Raw genomic sequence first — 13,440 nt, 5'->3', positions numbered from 1 at the left:
TTCATCAACATAATGGTTATTTTCCTCCCCAATAAGTAGTATTTATTCCCTCATGCTGAGCAGCAAGGAAAAGAATAGGAAATGAGGACTAGAAAAAGACCTCAGGGTAGATAATCTATCCAAATTCATCTTGATTGGGCAAACTAACAGTACATATTTTTGAGCCTACAGAAACATTTCCCAAGAATAAACCATATTGGATTCATCTGCCTTTAAATGCCAGCATATAAGTGATTAAACGGTGATATTTGAACAAAGTCCCCTCTCTATTCTTAAGTTGACTAACATTCCTCAGAAACAGATTTTTCCCCCCTAAATTTTCACAGACCAGAATAGTTTATGTCAGGATACAACTGGAGTTCAAATTTCATTTCGCCTTGTGTGAATATTTTGGGATTGTTTACTTCCGTATATTGTTTAAATATGAGATCACATTTTTCTGGGAAAGAGATGGGAAAGAGATCTTTCTTGTTGCGTGTTTTGTGTTTTGGGGGAGGAGCCATCTTATGTTAAGGCAATCTGGCCTCCTGTGCCTCTCATTCTATTGGTCTGTACTATGTAATAAAGACCATTCTATTGGTCTGTACTATGTAATCAACATACTGTTGATTGCTTTTGTGGGCTACTACTTGATGGGGGCGAAGATATTTCAAGCTTTGGAGACAGACATTCAGGAGGAATTGAAAAATTCCTTTTTGGAGGCCAGAGAAGCTTTAATGAGTAACTATGCCAACATCAGAAGAGCTTGAAATCTTTTTGCAGGTAAGAGATAAAGGGGTTTTGTTTTGAAAGTTATAAATTTGCTAATTATGTGTCTAGCTGTAGATAGGTTTTATAGAATGCCTTCTTGTCTGTTTTACCTAAACTTGCATAAGTAATAGCACTAGTTTTCTGTCATCTGGAGAGGGAAAAAAAGGCATAAGCCCTTCTAGGAGACATAAGGAAAACAGTAAGAGAATACAAAGGAGTAAGATAGATACAGGTAAGAGGAAAAATGACAGAGCAGATACAGCAAGGGCACAGGAACTCTAAAAGATATCCTGAGGGTCAGGAAAGAATAACTAGTATTGGACTAACTCTTCCATTGACACTAATTGTAAGGCAAAACAAAACAAATATTACAAAAATAACTGTCTGAAAATACAGGAGTATAAGCAAAGCAGGTGGGTCCCAAAAAGGGAATGACCATTTAAAGCAAGCACGTGAGCTGAAGTCCACATTTACTTGTCTTTTCCTCTGTGAGTTACTTCCCAGTTACCTTGGTGGTAGGTAATAAGTCCTAGCAGAAAGCAGCAGCCTTACTAAGCCGAACTGACAAGAAGTCAGAATGTGGGGTTCTAACAGTGGCTGAGATTTGAGAAGAAAATCCCAGAAAGCAGGATTCCTCAAAGTGAGAAAGCCCACAAGTTCCAAGTCTGCTATGAATTCCTCTCAAGCTGTTGGCCAACTCCTTAGTTATGCATTTGCAGAGTAAGACCTTAGAGAAACAAATGAAAGCAGCATCTGTGATTCTAAAGAGCTGCGTAGAGACTTTAGCAGCCATCTATTGCTGGGGAGACAGAGATTGGAGTTCAAGGCTCACCAAGTTAGAGGGACTTGGTAACCACCCTGAGTTGTCTGTCTGTTGAGATCCCAGAAACACCACACCCTAGAAGTAAAACTGAAAATACAGCAAGCTCTAACAAATTATATCATTTACTCTCAACAGGAGTAAGGAAATCTGCTGGTATTCCATCTGCCTGCCAAATAAAACTCCAAACCCTCTTTTTTAAGGAAGATAACATCATCCAGAGTCTCTACATATTTTCATATACAATGGCCAGCATCCAATGAAAAATTAGGAGGTATGATTAAAAATGGAAACAACTGACGGGAAACTAACGGAACCACAGGCATTAGAAAGAGACCAATAATTTGATAAAGAGTCATCATCTAAAGACATTAAAATAAGTATGGTTAGTAGTTTAAGAAAATCTAGGAAAGGACAGAAAATTTTTCTACTGTAAGTACCTGGAATGCTTAAAAAACTGTCTAACCAGTAGAGATGGAAAACAGATTAGTGGTTAACAGAGGCTAGGGATAGGGGTTGTTTTGGTAGATGTGACTATAAAGGGGTAGCATGAGGGATATTTTTGTGTTTTGTTGATACAATAGTTCTAAATCTTGATTTTAGTGGTAATTACAGAAGTCATTACACGCTCTTTAAAAAAAAAAAGCTTTATAGGGGCACCTGGGTGACTCAGTCGTTTAGGTGTCCGACTTCTGCTCAGGTGATGATCTCACGGCTTGTGGGTTCGAGCCCTGTGTCAGGCTCTATGCTGACAGCTCAGGGCCTGGAGCCTGCTTCAGATTCTGTGTCTCCCTCTCTCTGCACCTCCCCCACTTGCACTCTGTCTCTCTCTCACTCTAAAATAAACATTAAAAAAATAAAAGATTGAGACACTGTTCACATACGGTACAATTTACTTATTTAAAGTTCACAATTCAATGGTTTTTAGGATATTCAGAGTTGTGCAATCATTTTATGATGCTGTTGTCTAGTTTTGCCATCAGTCATGCAAGTCTTACAGAGAGCGTTGGGAACAAAACCTCCTTACCTTCCTCCTTTCCTACCTTCCTTCCTTTAATAACTATTGTGTATATCTGCCTGCCCCACGTCTAATGAATAATGCTGAACTTGAAGTACCTCTGGGAAATTTATGTCAAAAGCAGTGTTCATACTCATGGCAGATTGTGTCTATTTTTCTTTTGAATTTGGGCTTTTTGTCTCTGTTTCTTTAGTAATCAATTTCATTTCTTTAATGGCTTTTAGCAGTACTTCACAATTCAGATTTAACTATAATTCTTGCTTTTCCATGCCGCGTTTTACTATTTTGTTTTGTGTGTTTTTGGGAATTATTTTAAGGGAATTTTAGGTAAGTAGGCAAGAAAAAAGAGCCCATCTCACTACTTAAAATTACAGGTAGCCCTAATGTCACCTTTATGCCATTCTTTGTATACTATTTACAAATGATTTTGGTGTCCACCATTTCAACCAGCAATCCACACACAGCCCTCCTAGAGAGTCACTCAGAGACATGGCCATAATTAAAATTTGTTTACAGTCTGTCCTTATCTTACATAGCCTATCGGCATCATTTGCCAACAGTGACTCTCTCCTTCTTGACAGACTTTCTTCACACGGCTTCTGGGAAACCACACTCCTAATTCTGATTTTCCTCCTGTTTTACAGGTGGTTTTTTCTTGGTTGCCTTTGCTGGTTCTATTCTTCTCAATAATGTTGAAGAGCTCTTGGGTGCAGTCCTCAGACCTTTTCTCTTTTCTCTTTATACTTGTTTCCTTTGTGGTTCGTCTCTCTCATGGCTTGTAAATATCACGTATGTGCCAAGAACGCCCCAATTCTTATCTCCAGCTGAAGCCTTTCCCACAAATTCCAGACTGTAAATCCACTTGCCTATTTGAAATTTCCACTTGGATGTCCAACAAAGCACTCAGGCTCATCATTTCCAACAATGAGCACCTACTCTTTTCCTTTCAAAAGGGAAATCTGCCACCCACCCCAACCACCACCTTCCTCATTTCAGTTGGTGGCAACTCCATTCTTTTGGTTGCTCAGGTGAAGAGTCACATCATCCTTGACTGTGCTCTTAGTTTTAATCACTCAGGAAAACCTACTGGCTGGGCCTTGGAAACATATTAGATTCCCACTGCTTTTCCTCCCTCCCCTCCCCCAACATTGCTGCCACCTGGTCTCACTGGGCCACCATTTGGTCTCTTCTGGAACTTCTGGAGTTCTGCAGTATTCTCCCAACAGGTCTCTTGGTTCTGACTTTGCTCTCTATATTCTCTTCTAAATACAGCGGCCAAAGTGATCTTTCTGGTATCCCTTTGGTAGGTAAGTCACCTGTGCTCAAAACTTTCAGTGACTCCCCCCATTTCCTTCAGGTAAAATTCTTGAGTCTTACATGAACTGGTCTTCCTCCTCTATCTCCTTTTCCATTACTCTGCCCTCAACTTTGCTCTGGTCACTGTGCTTGATGTCTCTAGAATAGTCCAGGCTCTTCCCTTTGATCTCGTTGTTTCCTCTGCTTGGAATGTTCTTTTCTCAAGTATTTGGCTAACTTTTTCACTGCCTCTAAGTCCAGCCCAAGTCTTACCTTTTCAGTGAGGCTTTCTCTGACTATCTCCCTTGTCCCACCTTATTGTGCTCTACTTATCTCTTATCACCTCCTAACATATTATACAATATTTATATTTATTTCCCTAAGCTAGAATCTAAATTCCACAGTGGCATATTTCTTTCCATATTGCTTTAAGGGAAAGTTCATACATTTCACCAAGTTAATGCTTACTTGTTTTGGTTTTACCTTGTGGACACTGCCCTTTTCTGTAAAAAAAATGGAGTAATCCCCTTAAGAAATGAAATTCTTTATTTTAGTTGGAATTTTAAGAATTCTTTTTCATTTGTAGCATCTATATTAAGTACAATAGGTGAGTAAGATGCTTTGTTTTTAGTTTTAGTTTTTTTTTTTTTAATTTAGAATGCCAATGCATGGAACTTTGTCTGCATAAGTCATAACCCCTTCAAACCTACAAATTCAGAACCTGCTTTTATTGTTAAGATGACATGTCATCAATACATGCAATCTCCTCTTTATTTGTATTTTTAGATCATTTGTCACTTCCATAACAAATTTGATGTGTCTTTTCTCTTTAGTGGGTGGTCCTGGCAATGGCATTTCCATCTTGTCTTCCAACATACTAGTGAGATAAGTAGCAAAGCAAGAACCAGTCAGATTTTCCAGGACTGCTGATAGATCTAAGATGTCTAAAAGTTTCTCTGGAATTCAGCTCAAACTTGGCTAGACAATTTTGTAATTTTTAAAACAAAAAGTTACCATAGGTTTCTACTAAACTTTAGACAATTATAGGGTATTTTAATTTCAACTAAGAGTAATTAGGGTTTACAAAAAGAATAAGCATAACTTAAGATAGCCATTGCCAAAGACCGTAAGGAGACTCCTAGGAAATACCAGTTTAGACTGCCAGAGACCTCTGGCACTGCTGTGGAATTTTCCTTCTCATGGGACTAGGACTAGAGAAGGTTAATAATGACTGTTATTTTCAGTATGGCATGCTCAGATATATTTCCTTTACTAAAAATAGGGTGCACATTTACAGTTATGGAGAATGTGATGCCTGCAAATTCCCAGCAAAATAATCACATTTGTTAGAAACTGTTCTTACTTGCTTATTATATTTCAATAAAAGAACTGGGAGAATCTCAGACTTTTAGGGGTCCACATAAGATCAGACGGTTGGGAATGGATGTCACCATGACCCATGGTTTCTGCCCCGAGGATAATAACAACAAGGTCTGAATGACCGCTTCCTTTGGTGTATGGCCTGGTGGTGCGCACAGAAGTCCAACTGATTGGTGGATATAGAGAGCAAGATGGAGTCACTCATGTCAAGCAGGGACATAGGCAGCCAAGGGCATTGGTGCTAAGATGAGATGTTGCTGAAACCAGCACAGGCTGATGACACAGCAGAACCAGAAGAGGCCCATAAAGGCCTAAGACTGGTTAAGCATCTTCAAAAAGAGAGGACTTTTGCAGCAAATGGTCAGACCTCCAGAAGCTGACCCTTCCATATCTGACTGCATCAGAAAGGCAGTTGCTGATGAAAGGTCTGCCTGACTGATCTCTGAACATAACAGAGATTTTCCACTGCTTGAATATAATAAGCAGCGTGTTCGGAGAGCTGACCCAGGCTGAAACGAGCCCTCATCTCACTTGTGCACTCATGCACAGACTCCACATTTGCTTCACTAAGTTCTTACCCCTTGTTGTATCTTCCTTGTGATTTTGTTTTATGCTCTGCTTTGTGTGATACATAAGAAGCTAAGTTAAATGTGTAGTGAAATGTCATCGGGTTTGGAATACTGAACCTGCTTTACAATTATGTTAGCCTTGTGGGGCGACTGGGTGGCTCAGTCGGTTGAGCGTCCGACTTCGGCTCAGGTTATGGTCTCACGGTTTGTGAGTTTGAGCCCCGCGTCGGGCTCTGTGCTGGCAGCTCAGAGCCTGGAGCCTGCTTCAATTCTGTGTCTCCCTCTCTCTCTGCCCCTTCCCCACTCATGATCTGTCTCTCTCTGTCTCTCAAAAATGAATAAACGTTAAAAAAAATTAAAAAAAACAATTATGTTAGCCTTGCTTTATGATTAAATAAAGCTGACACTGTGGAGAGACACAACTCATCTATGTACTTTTATAGCCTGCTTGCAACAGTGGGCAAATTTTGTCATCTGATCCCTAAGCCATTCTAGTCTGGGCCGCAGTAGATGAATAATTCTAACTTCAGGCAGTTCAACCGTATTCAATGGTTCTGTTTAACAGGGGGTTAAGAGGGGTGAAACCATTTGACCATTCTCTATCATATGATGTTCTCATATTTTCTTCTTGATGAGACAGAATCAAAGTACCAGCTTGCCTGAAGAATGGACGTAGTCCTTATTTTGTAGTCCTGGAACCGGTCAATAAGCCTACTTTGCCTTTATTCTTGAGACACATTCTTTTAAACAAATGTGAGTTAAGGCGAACTATGAATTTGTAGGAGTTCAGGCATGACTTTAAATGGGCATGAACTCCTCATGTTGTAATGACTTTAACATTGCCAGGCTGTTTAAAATATCACCACAGGCAATGAAGGGAGCTTTTGTGTGAAGTCCATGAAAAATTGTGAAACTTTGGTATGGCATTCTTCTCCAACCTGTGTGTGTGTGTGTGTGTGTGTGTGTGTGTGTGTTGATAGTGTATTCCTATTCTTTTGTAGCATTGAAAATAAAAATTGAGGGTGCCTGGGTGGCTCAGTCGGTTGTGTCTGACTTTGGCTCATGTCATGATCTCATGGTTCTTGGGTTCGAGCCTCGTGTTGGGCTCTGTGCTGACAGCTAATAGCCTGGAGCCTGCTTCAGATTCTGGTTCTCCCTTTCTCTCTGCCCCTCCCTGCTCATGCTCTGTCTCTGTCAAAAATGAATAAACGTTATAAATAAAATAAAATAAAATAAAATAAAATAAAATAAAATAAAATAAAATAAAATAAAATAATAAAATAAAAATTGAACTTAAGAGCCATGGGCATAGAAGGAATAAAATTGTTTAGTTCATCAACTGCTTTCACAAAAGCAACCAAAATCCACAACTTACAGAAATGAAATTATGTTAAATTTTGTGCTATCTATAGGCACCAAATACCAACATGTATAGATTAAAATTAGATTCAGCAGCAAGATTGACATATTCAAGTTTAACTATATGCAAAGTAGCAAAATTCTCCATTTTTGTTATCCCATAAATAGGTTTTATAAGTGGTTATAGCAGAATCCACAAAAAAGTCTTTTTTGTGTGCAGCAATACATGATTAATTTCACATATCATTGAATATACTTCCACAATGTAATTCTTAAAGACTGGAAAGTATTTTATTGGGCCATTTTACTCAGCATATGCCTTCTAATGTTAGATACTTATGTTAGTTTCCATTATTTAGTCAAATAATGCTTTAGTGATATTCTTATACACTTTTCTGATCATTTCTCTAGGAGAAATTCCCAGATATAAAATGGCTGGATAATACTTTTAAAAGTTATAAGTCACAACAAAGCATTGACAACAAAACATCAAAAGTGCATGTTCCAAGGAGTAGTAGTATTGAGCAGATAGTAAATTTGTTTTTTATCATCCATCAGGTTATGGGTCAATTGCTCCCAGAACTCCTAGGGGTCAGACATTCTGTGTCTTCAATGCTTTATTGGGGATTCCTCTAACTATTACATTACTGAAATTTGTGAGTAATCACAACCATTTTCTGGACTTAGTAAACACCTTCAGACTATGGGAATGAGAGAAGTAATGTTTACTAAATGATTTTTTTTCTCTTATATATGCTTGGATTCATAGCCTTACATAGAATAAGTACACACACTAAATAAATTCTTGTTAAATGCATGCTAAAATATCTGTGTGTGTGTGCGTGCGTGCATGTGTGTGTGTATGTGTGTGTGTGTGTGTATGCAGGTATATATGTGTTTGTATGTGTATTTGTTATGCTTGCCCTGGCTGCATTTTTTATGGAACTCCTAGATCAAGAAAAGGGTATTCAGACCAAAATAACAGCAGCGCTTTATTTTTCTTCTTCAGAAAACATAAGTATTATTTGAAAGAACACTTGTAGAATGTTATATAATGCATCTACATAGATTTACATACATATATTTATAACCATGATTTTCTTTGATTCCCTGGACCACCTTATGAGCTAAGTATGGTAAAACCTAACATGTAGATTTTCTACAGGAGTTTATCCTCTTAAATTCAGTTCTTCTGATTCTAGGTTCTGAGCTCCCTTGCCTCCTAATCCATTTCTTGATACTGTTAAGGGCAAAAAATTCTTTAAGGTTATAGGTTACAAAAGTATATCATTGGAAGAGCTATTGGGAAAAGTGCTAGGCAATTTGTCTTAAGTTGGGGCAAAGTGAGAAAGAGAGAGATGATGTGAGAGGATGGCCCATTCCTGATGCTGAAGATATCCCAGAAAGAGGTATGCAGAGAAGATAAAGACAAGCAAATATTTGTTCTTATTGCCAGCAGGATTTGGATCAGGTGTTCCTGCGACCCAGACTGCACCTTAGCAATGACCCCTTAAGCCTAACTAATCCATTTAAAATACACAACTGAGGCAGGATGCTCCCTTCCCTTCCTCTCTGGACTCATATGCATTGGCTTAAGAGTGATACTTGAAAGGCCAGCTTGATGTCTAAACAGGCCTGCTCTAAGCCAGTTGTCCCAGGCCTTCTTAGGACAGAGCAGTGCTGAGTAAGAGTGCTAGCTGGTGGTTACTTTTCCAGTCTCAAGGAAGTGGAGTCCAGAGAAAGAAACTCCTTGGAGATTATTTGGCCACTTACTGTGCAGTAGCAGTCAATGAATGCTCTTGTACTTTACCCATTCCTACCAGCAATTCTTTCTTGGGGGTGAATAGAGAGGCAAGAGCTTTGAGCATATCTTAGGGACCAAAAATTCTCTGTGAAATAGTTCAACCAGAGAAGTTTCTTGCTCCTTCAAGGAAGGAGATCATATAGCATCTGAAAAGATTCTACCTGTTCCACCCCAACTCCCACCTGGGACCATGTTATCAACAATTGTAATTATGTCTGATATCAAAGACTTGGCCATTTCAGAAACTCAGCATCTCTTGGATGTTGCCTTCCAAAGCCTATCAGAGGCCAAGGCTGTACCTTATTTACATGGTTATAGATATATCTAAAGAAACTCATCAGAGAGAGTCACTGAGGTGCACCAGATAACAGAATGACCCAAATACAATTATATCAGTGACCTAGCATACCCTGAGTTTGCCACCATCATACAAAGTTAAACAAAAGGAGCTATTAACAGAAGTAACCTTAGAAAATGAAATCCTGAATATTAATCTCTTGTTCCTAAAGTTCCTTAACAGTCCCAAAATATATACTAAAAGTTAGCTGTCTAGTTCTTCTACTTTCCTCTAATTCTGCCCTAATCTTCTATGGGTGGGTTATATAGGCTTGAGCATCTTTAAAGTTGAAAATGAATCTCTGTTTTCAGATTTCTAGGAAAAAAACGACATATAAGAATTTTATTACATCAGCTCCATAGTCCCACAAATGTAAAAAATACTGCAAATCTCACAATGCAATATAATTATTGCAATCAACATATTATATAAACACTAAAATTTAAGGAAATATTGACAAGATGTCCCTTTACAATAATAAATCAAAAGGCATGTATAGCTGTCAGTAACATCTGTCCTGTATGAGGTACTTTATAAGTGAAAGTTTAAAACATGTTATTTCTAATATCAGTTTACTTATCTGTCTCTTCTCTCCTTCCACAAAACTGTAATTTCTGTGTGGAAAAACTGTCTTAGTTCTGCTCTGTATCTTGAGTATTTCTCATGGTACTAATAGAAAAAAACCCTCAATAAATGATTATTGAATGGATTTGAATTATATTATAAAAACATTTTATTTTACTTATTTATTTTTTTAATGTTTATTCATTTTTGAGAGACAGAGAGAGACAGAGTGTGGGCGGGGGAGGGGCAGAGAGAGGGAGACACAGAGTCTGAAACAGGCTCCAGGCTCTGAGCTGTCAGCACAGAGCCCAATGTGGGGCTGGAACTCACGAACTGTGAGATCCTGACCTGAGCTGAAGACAGATGCTCAACCAACTGAGCCACCCACGTGCCCCATATTATAAAAACATTTTAATTAATATGACATAGGCTGTAAAGGGAATATCCAATTTTAAGATGGGAAAATTCATTTATTTTCTCTTATAATTTATGCATAAATTATAATCATCTTTCTCTTGTTTTCCTCCTTCACGCTCCCTCCCTCTTTATCCCTCCCCTCATTCCTTCCCTTTGTCCCCTTTTTTCCTTACTTTTGTCTTTTTTTATTTTTAGAGAAAAATTAAAATTCACGCACTCCTCTTTTTTTGGTGACTGGACTTGTCATTTTCATCTACCACCATTACTTTTCATGCATACAGAGGGCTGGACTTACAAGGAAGGACTATGTTTTGCATTTATCTCCTTAAGTACCATTGGGTTTGGTGACTATGTACTAGGTAAGTCGATTGAATCTTGGAATTGTATTAGCATTCATAGCCACAGAATTAACAAGATTTGAAGTAAAAGTATCTCCAGAAACATAGCATTTAACTATAGGGGTTAGGATAGAGGCCAAAACTATTTTACAAACTCCAATCATCTGACAATCCATGAAAGAATCTAAAATAATTCCTTTCCATCCAACTTCCTTCTTTGTTGAGGCCACAGAGTACACTAATTATTGGAAAATGGAACAGAGGAATTCCTTTTAAAGCATGTCACCATTTGCTCATACAGGTATCCAAAATTCATGTGTAATGAAAATACCAGTACAAAAGAAATCCCATGCAACATGCACTTAGTGTCTTTCCCAATAGATAAATCCACTTTCACCTTAGATTAAATATACTGTATAAGAAGGAAATAAAGGCCCCCAGACACTAAGTATTTACATACATACCTAAAATTCAACAGTAATATCAAAAAAGTATTTTGTAAGATTATTTTTATAAAGGCTTTTTGTGTTTATAAATCCTTTAAAGGAACAAAGTAAGTCTCTAGGCTATGTATTTTGGGAAACTACCATTGTTCTTGGCTCATCTCTGCCTCAAAATAAGAGTCATATCAAACATTATTCTTACTATGAACATATTTTTTAAAAGTTAGCCCAAAGAACATAGGTATACCACCCCATTTTGCATGCATGCATATGCCTCACACTTATATAGAAGAATTAGTACTCTACATAATAAGGACAAAGGCAAGAAGCAGAACATTGATGTATGCTCTACCACAATCTCTCTGGGTCAATTTCGACAAGCTACTTGGCCAACAGGATTCAATTTGATCTAATATAAAATATCTGGGGTGAGAAAAACTTTGAACTAGTTGATTTTTTTCCATGTGAAAATATTAATTATTGTATGCTGAGGAATTAGCCATGACTAAAACTTGGCTCCTGTCTACAAGGAGCACACACTGGAGTAGGGAAGATTTAGATATGTAAATAGACAGTTACAATTCAAGTTCCAATACGCTATAATTGAGTTCAATGTATAGTGCAATGATGTCATCAAGGAAGAAGAAAAGGCTTACCACATGCTTCAGCTATGGCTACAGGTGAGTCTTCAAGGAGAAGCATAATCTAAGCAGTCTGAGAGTGAGAAATAACTGACAGTCCAGGAAGAATACTTATAAAACCCCTTTAGTTCTAATGTTAACCAATTTCTTTCTTTTCTTAATGTTTATTTATTTTTGAGAGAGAGAGAGAGAGACAGAGCATGAGTGGGGCGGGGACAGACAGAAGGGAAGACACAAAATCTGAAGGAGGCTCCAGGCTCTAATTTCCCAGAAGGAACATGTATTGATATCTGGAATTTTGTTTATTGATTACTAGGTCACAGAAGTGGGACGATCTGTTAGTCCCTTATTTAGAAAAGTAACACTGAAAAGACAAACATGGTATAAATAGTCATATGGAATATAATATTCATTTCAGAAGTATTCTTATTTCCAGTTGATCTTTAATAATCAGCAATTAGATTCTAAGTGTGGACAGTTTTATGGGTTTAGACTAATGTAGTATAGTTTATGAGGGAGAAGAAAAGATCAGAAGTAAAAGTCATGTTCCAATGACTTACTTTTTGTGATTTACTTTTTGCCTTTAGGTATAAATCCTTCCCAGAATTACTCAAAAATTTACCCAGCAATAATAATACTTTGGCGTACTTTTGGTCTTGCTTGGATTACTCTTCTGTTTGATTTATTTTCAAAAATATTGGACAAATCTTAAAAAAAAAGCTTGCTTGCGATATGCTATGTCAAACAGAAGAATGTCATCTATGAAAAAAGTTCATATTTCTGGCCTTCTCTGGATTCACAATCAAAGAGAACATCTCAACTTTCTTTTTGAAATAGTGGGACAAGATGATCCAAAAGAGGATACATGTGCTTTAAAAATTTACCTGCCATATGGGTCACACCCACAGTGAAGTTTTGTAATTCATATTTTATTTTGAGTTATAATAAATAATTAAAAATACGAAATCTCAACCATCCTCACCAAATCTTCCATTTTCAAAATCTCTCATTATGTAATATTTAATATATTTAAAACAATTTATGTAATCACATGTTAAAAAAATATAAATATCCATGAACCCATCATACAACTTGTGATGTAAAACTAATGACAATATAATTGAAGCTACCTGTGTGTACCTTCCCAATCCTAGCCTCCTTGTTACCCAGAGGAAAGAGCTATATCCATCCATGTTGTTATTGCATAGGTAGAAAGTTATCTTTTTAAAGTAGCTACTCAATTTCTGCTTATACTAGAAGTGCATTTGAATTTCCATTATTCCATATTTTCACTTTGGTATTGGCAGATTAAAAATTTTTTTTGCCCATATAATGGGTATAAAATACTATTTAATTATAGTTTTGCTTTGTTTATTTCTGATTACCATAGAGTTGAGCACCTTGTGTTTCTGGTCATTCTTGTTTTTTTGTTTTTTTGTTTGTTTTTTTTGTGTGTGTGTGAATTGCCACTTCATGAATTTTGCCCATTTTTTTCTACTGGGTTACTTGTCTTCTACTTAGTAATTTGTAGGAGTATTTTCTTTATGGTACATTCTGAATGCTAACCCATTTTCAGTTATATTTACTGAGGATATCATCTCCAGTTTGTGGCTTATCTTTTCAGTCTATAGAATACCTTTTGATAAACACAAGCTCTTAATGTAGTTCATCTTTTTCTCTTAAAATCACCACTTTTCCAATCTT

At 37.2% G+C, this 13,440-nt stretch overlaps 1 long non-coding RNA gene across 1 annotated transcript; it reads left to right on the top strand.

Moving 5' to 3' along the window:
* Positions 1–421: 421 nt before the first annotated feature.
* On the top strand, positions 422–12,699 carry LOC122469158. Its single transcript, XR_006293398.1, has 3 exons — positions 422–762; positions 1,709–1,844; positions 10,510–12,699. It is a non-coding gene; the product is annotated as an uncharacterized LOC122469158 (long non-coding RNA).
* Positions 12,700–13,440: the final 741 nt, after the last annotated feature.

The sequence above is a fragment of the Prionailurus bengalensis genome, chromosome B3 (assembly GCF_016509475.1).
Source record: "Prionailurus bengalensis isolate Pbe53 chromosome B3, Fcat_Pben_1.1_paternal_pri, whole genome shotgun sequence".
NCBI classification, from domain to species: domain Eukaryota; kingdom Metazoa; phylum Chordata; class Mammalia; order Carnivora; family Felidae; genus Prionailurus; species Prionailurus bengalensis.
The sequence above is the reverse complement of the archived record's forward strand: the minus strand, read 5'-3'. Positions and strand labels throughout refer to the sequence as shown.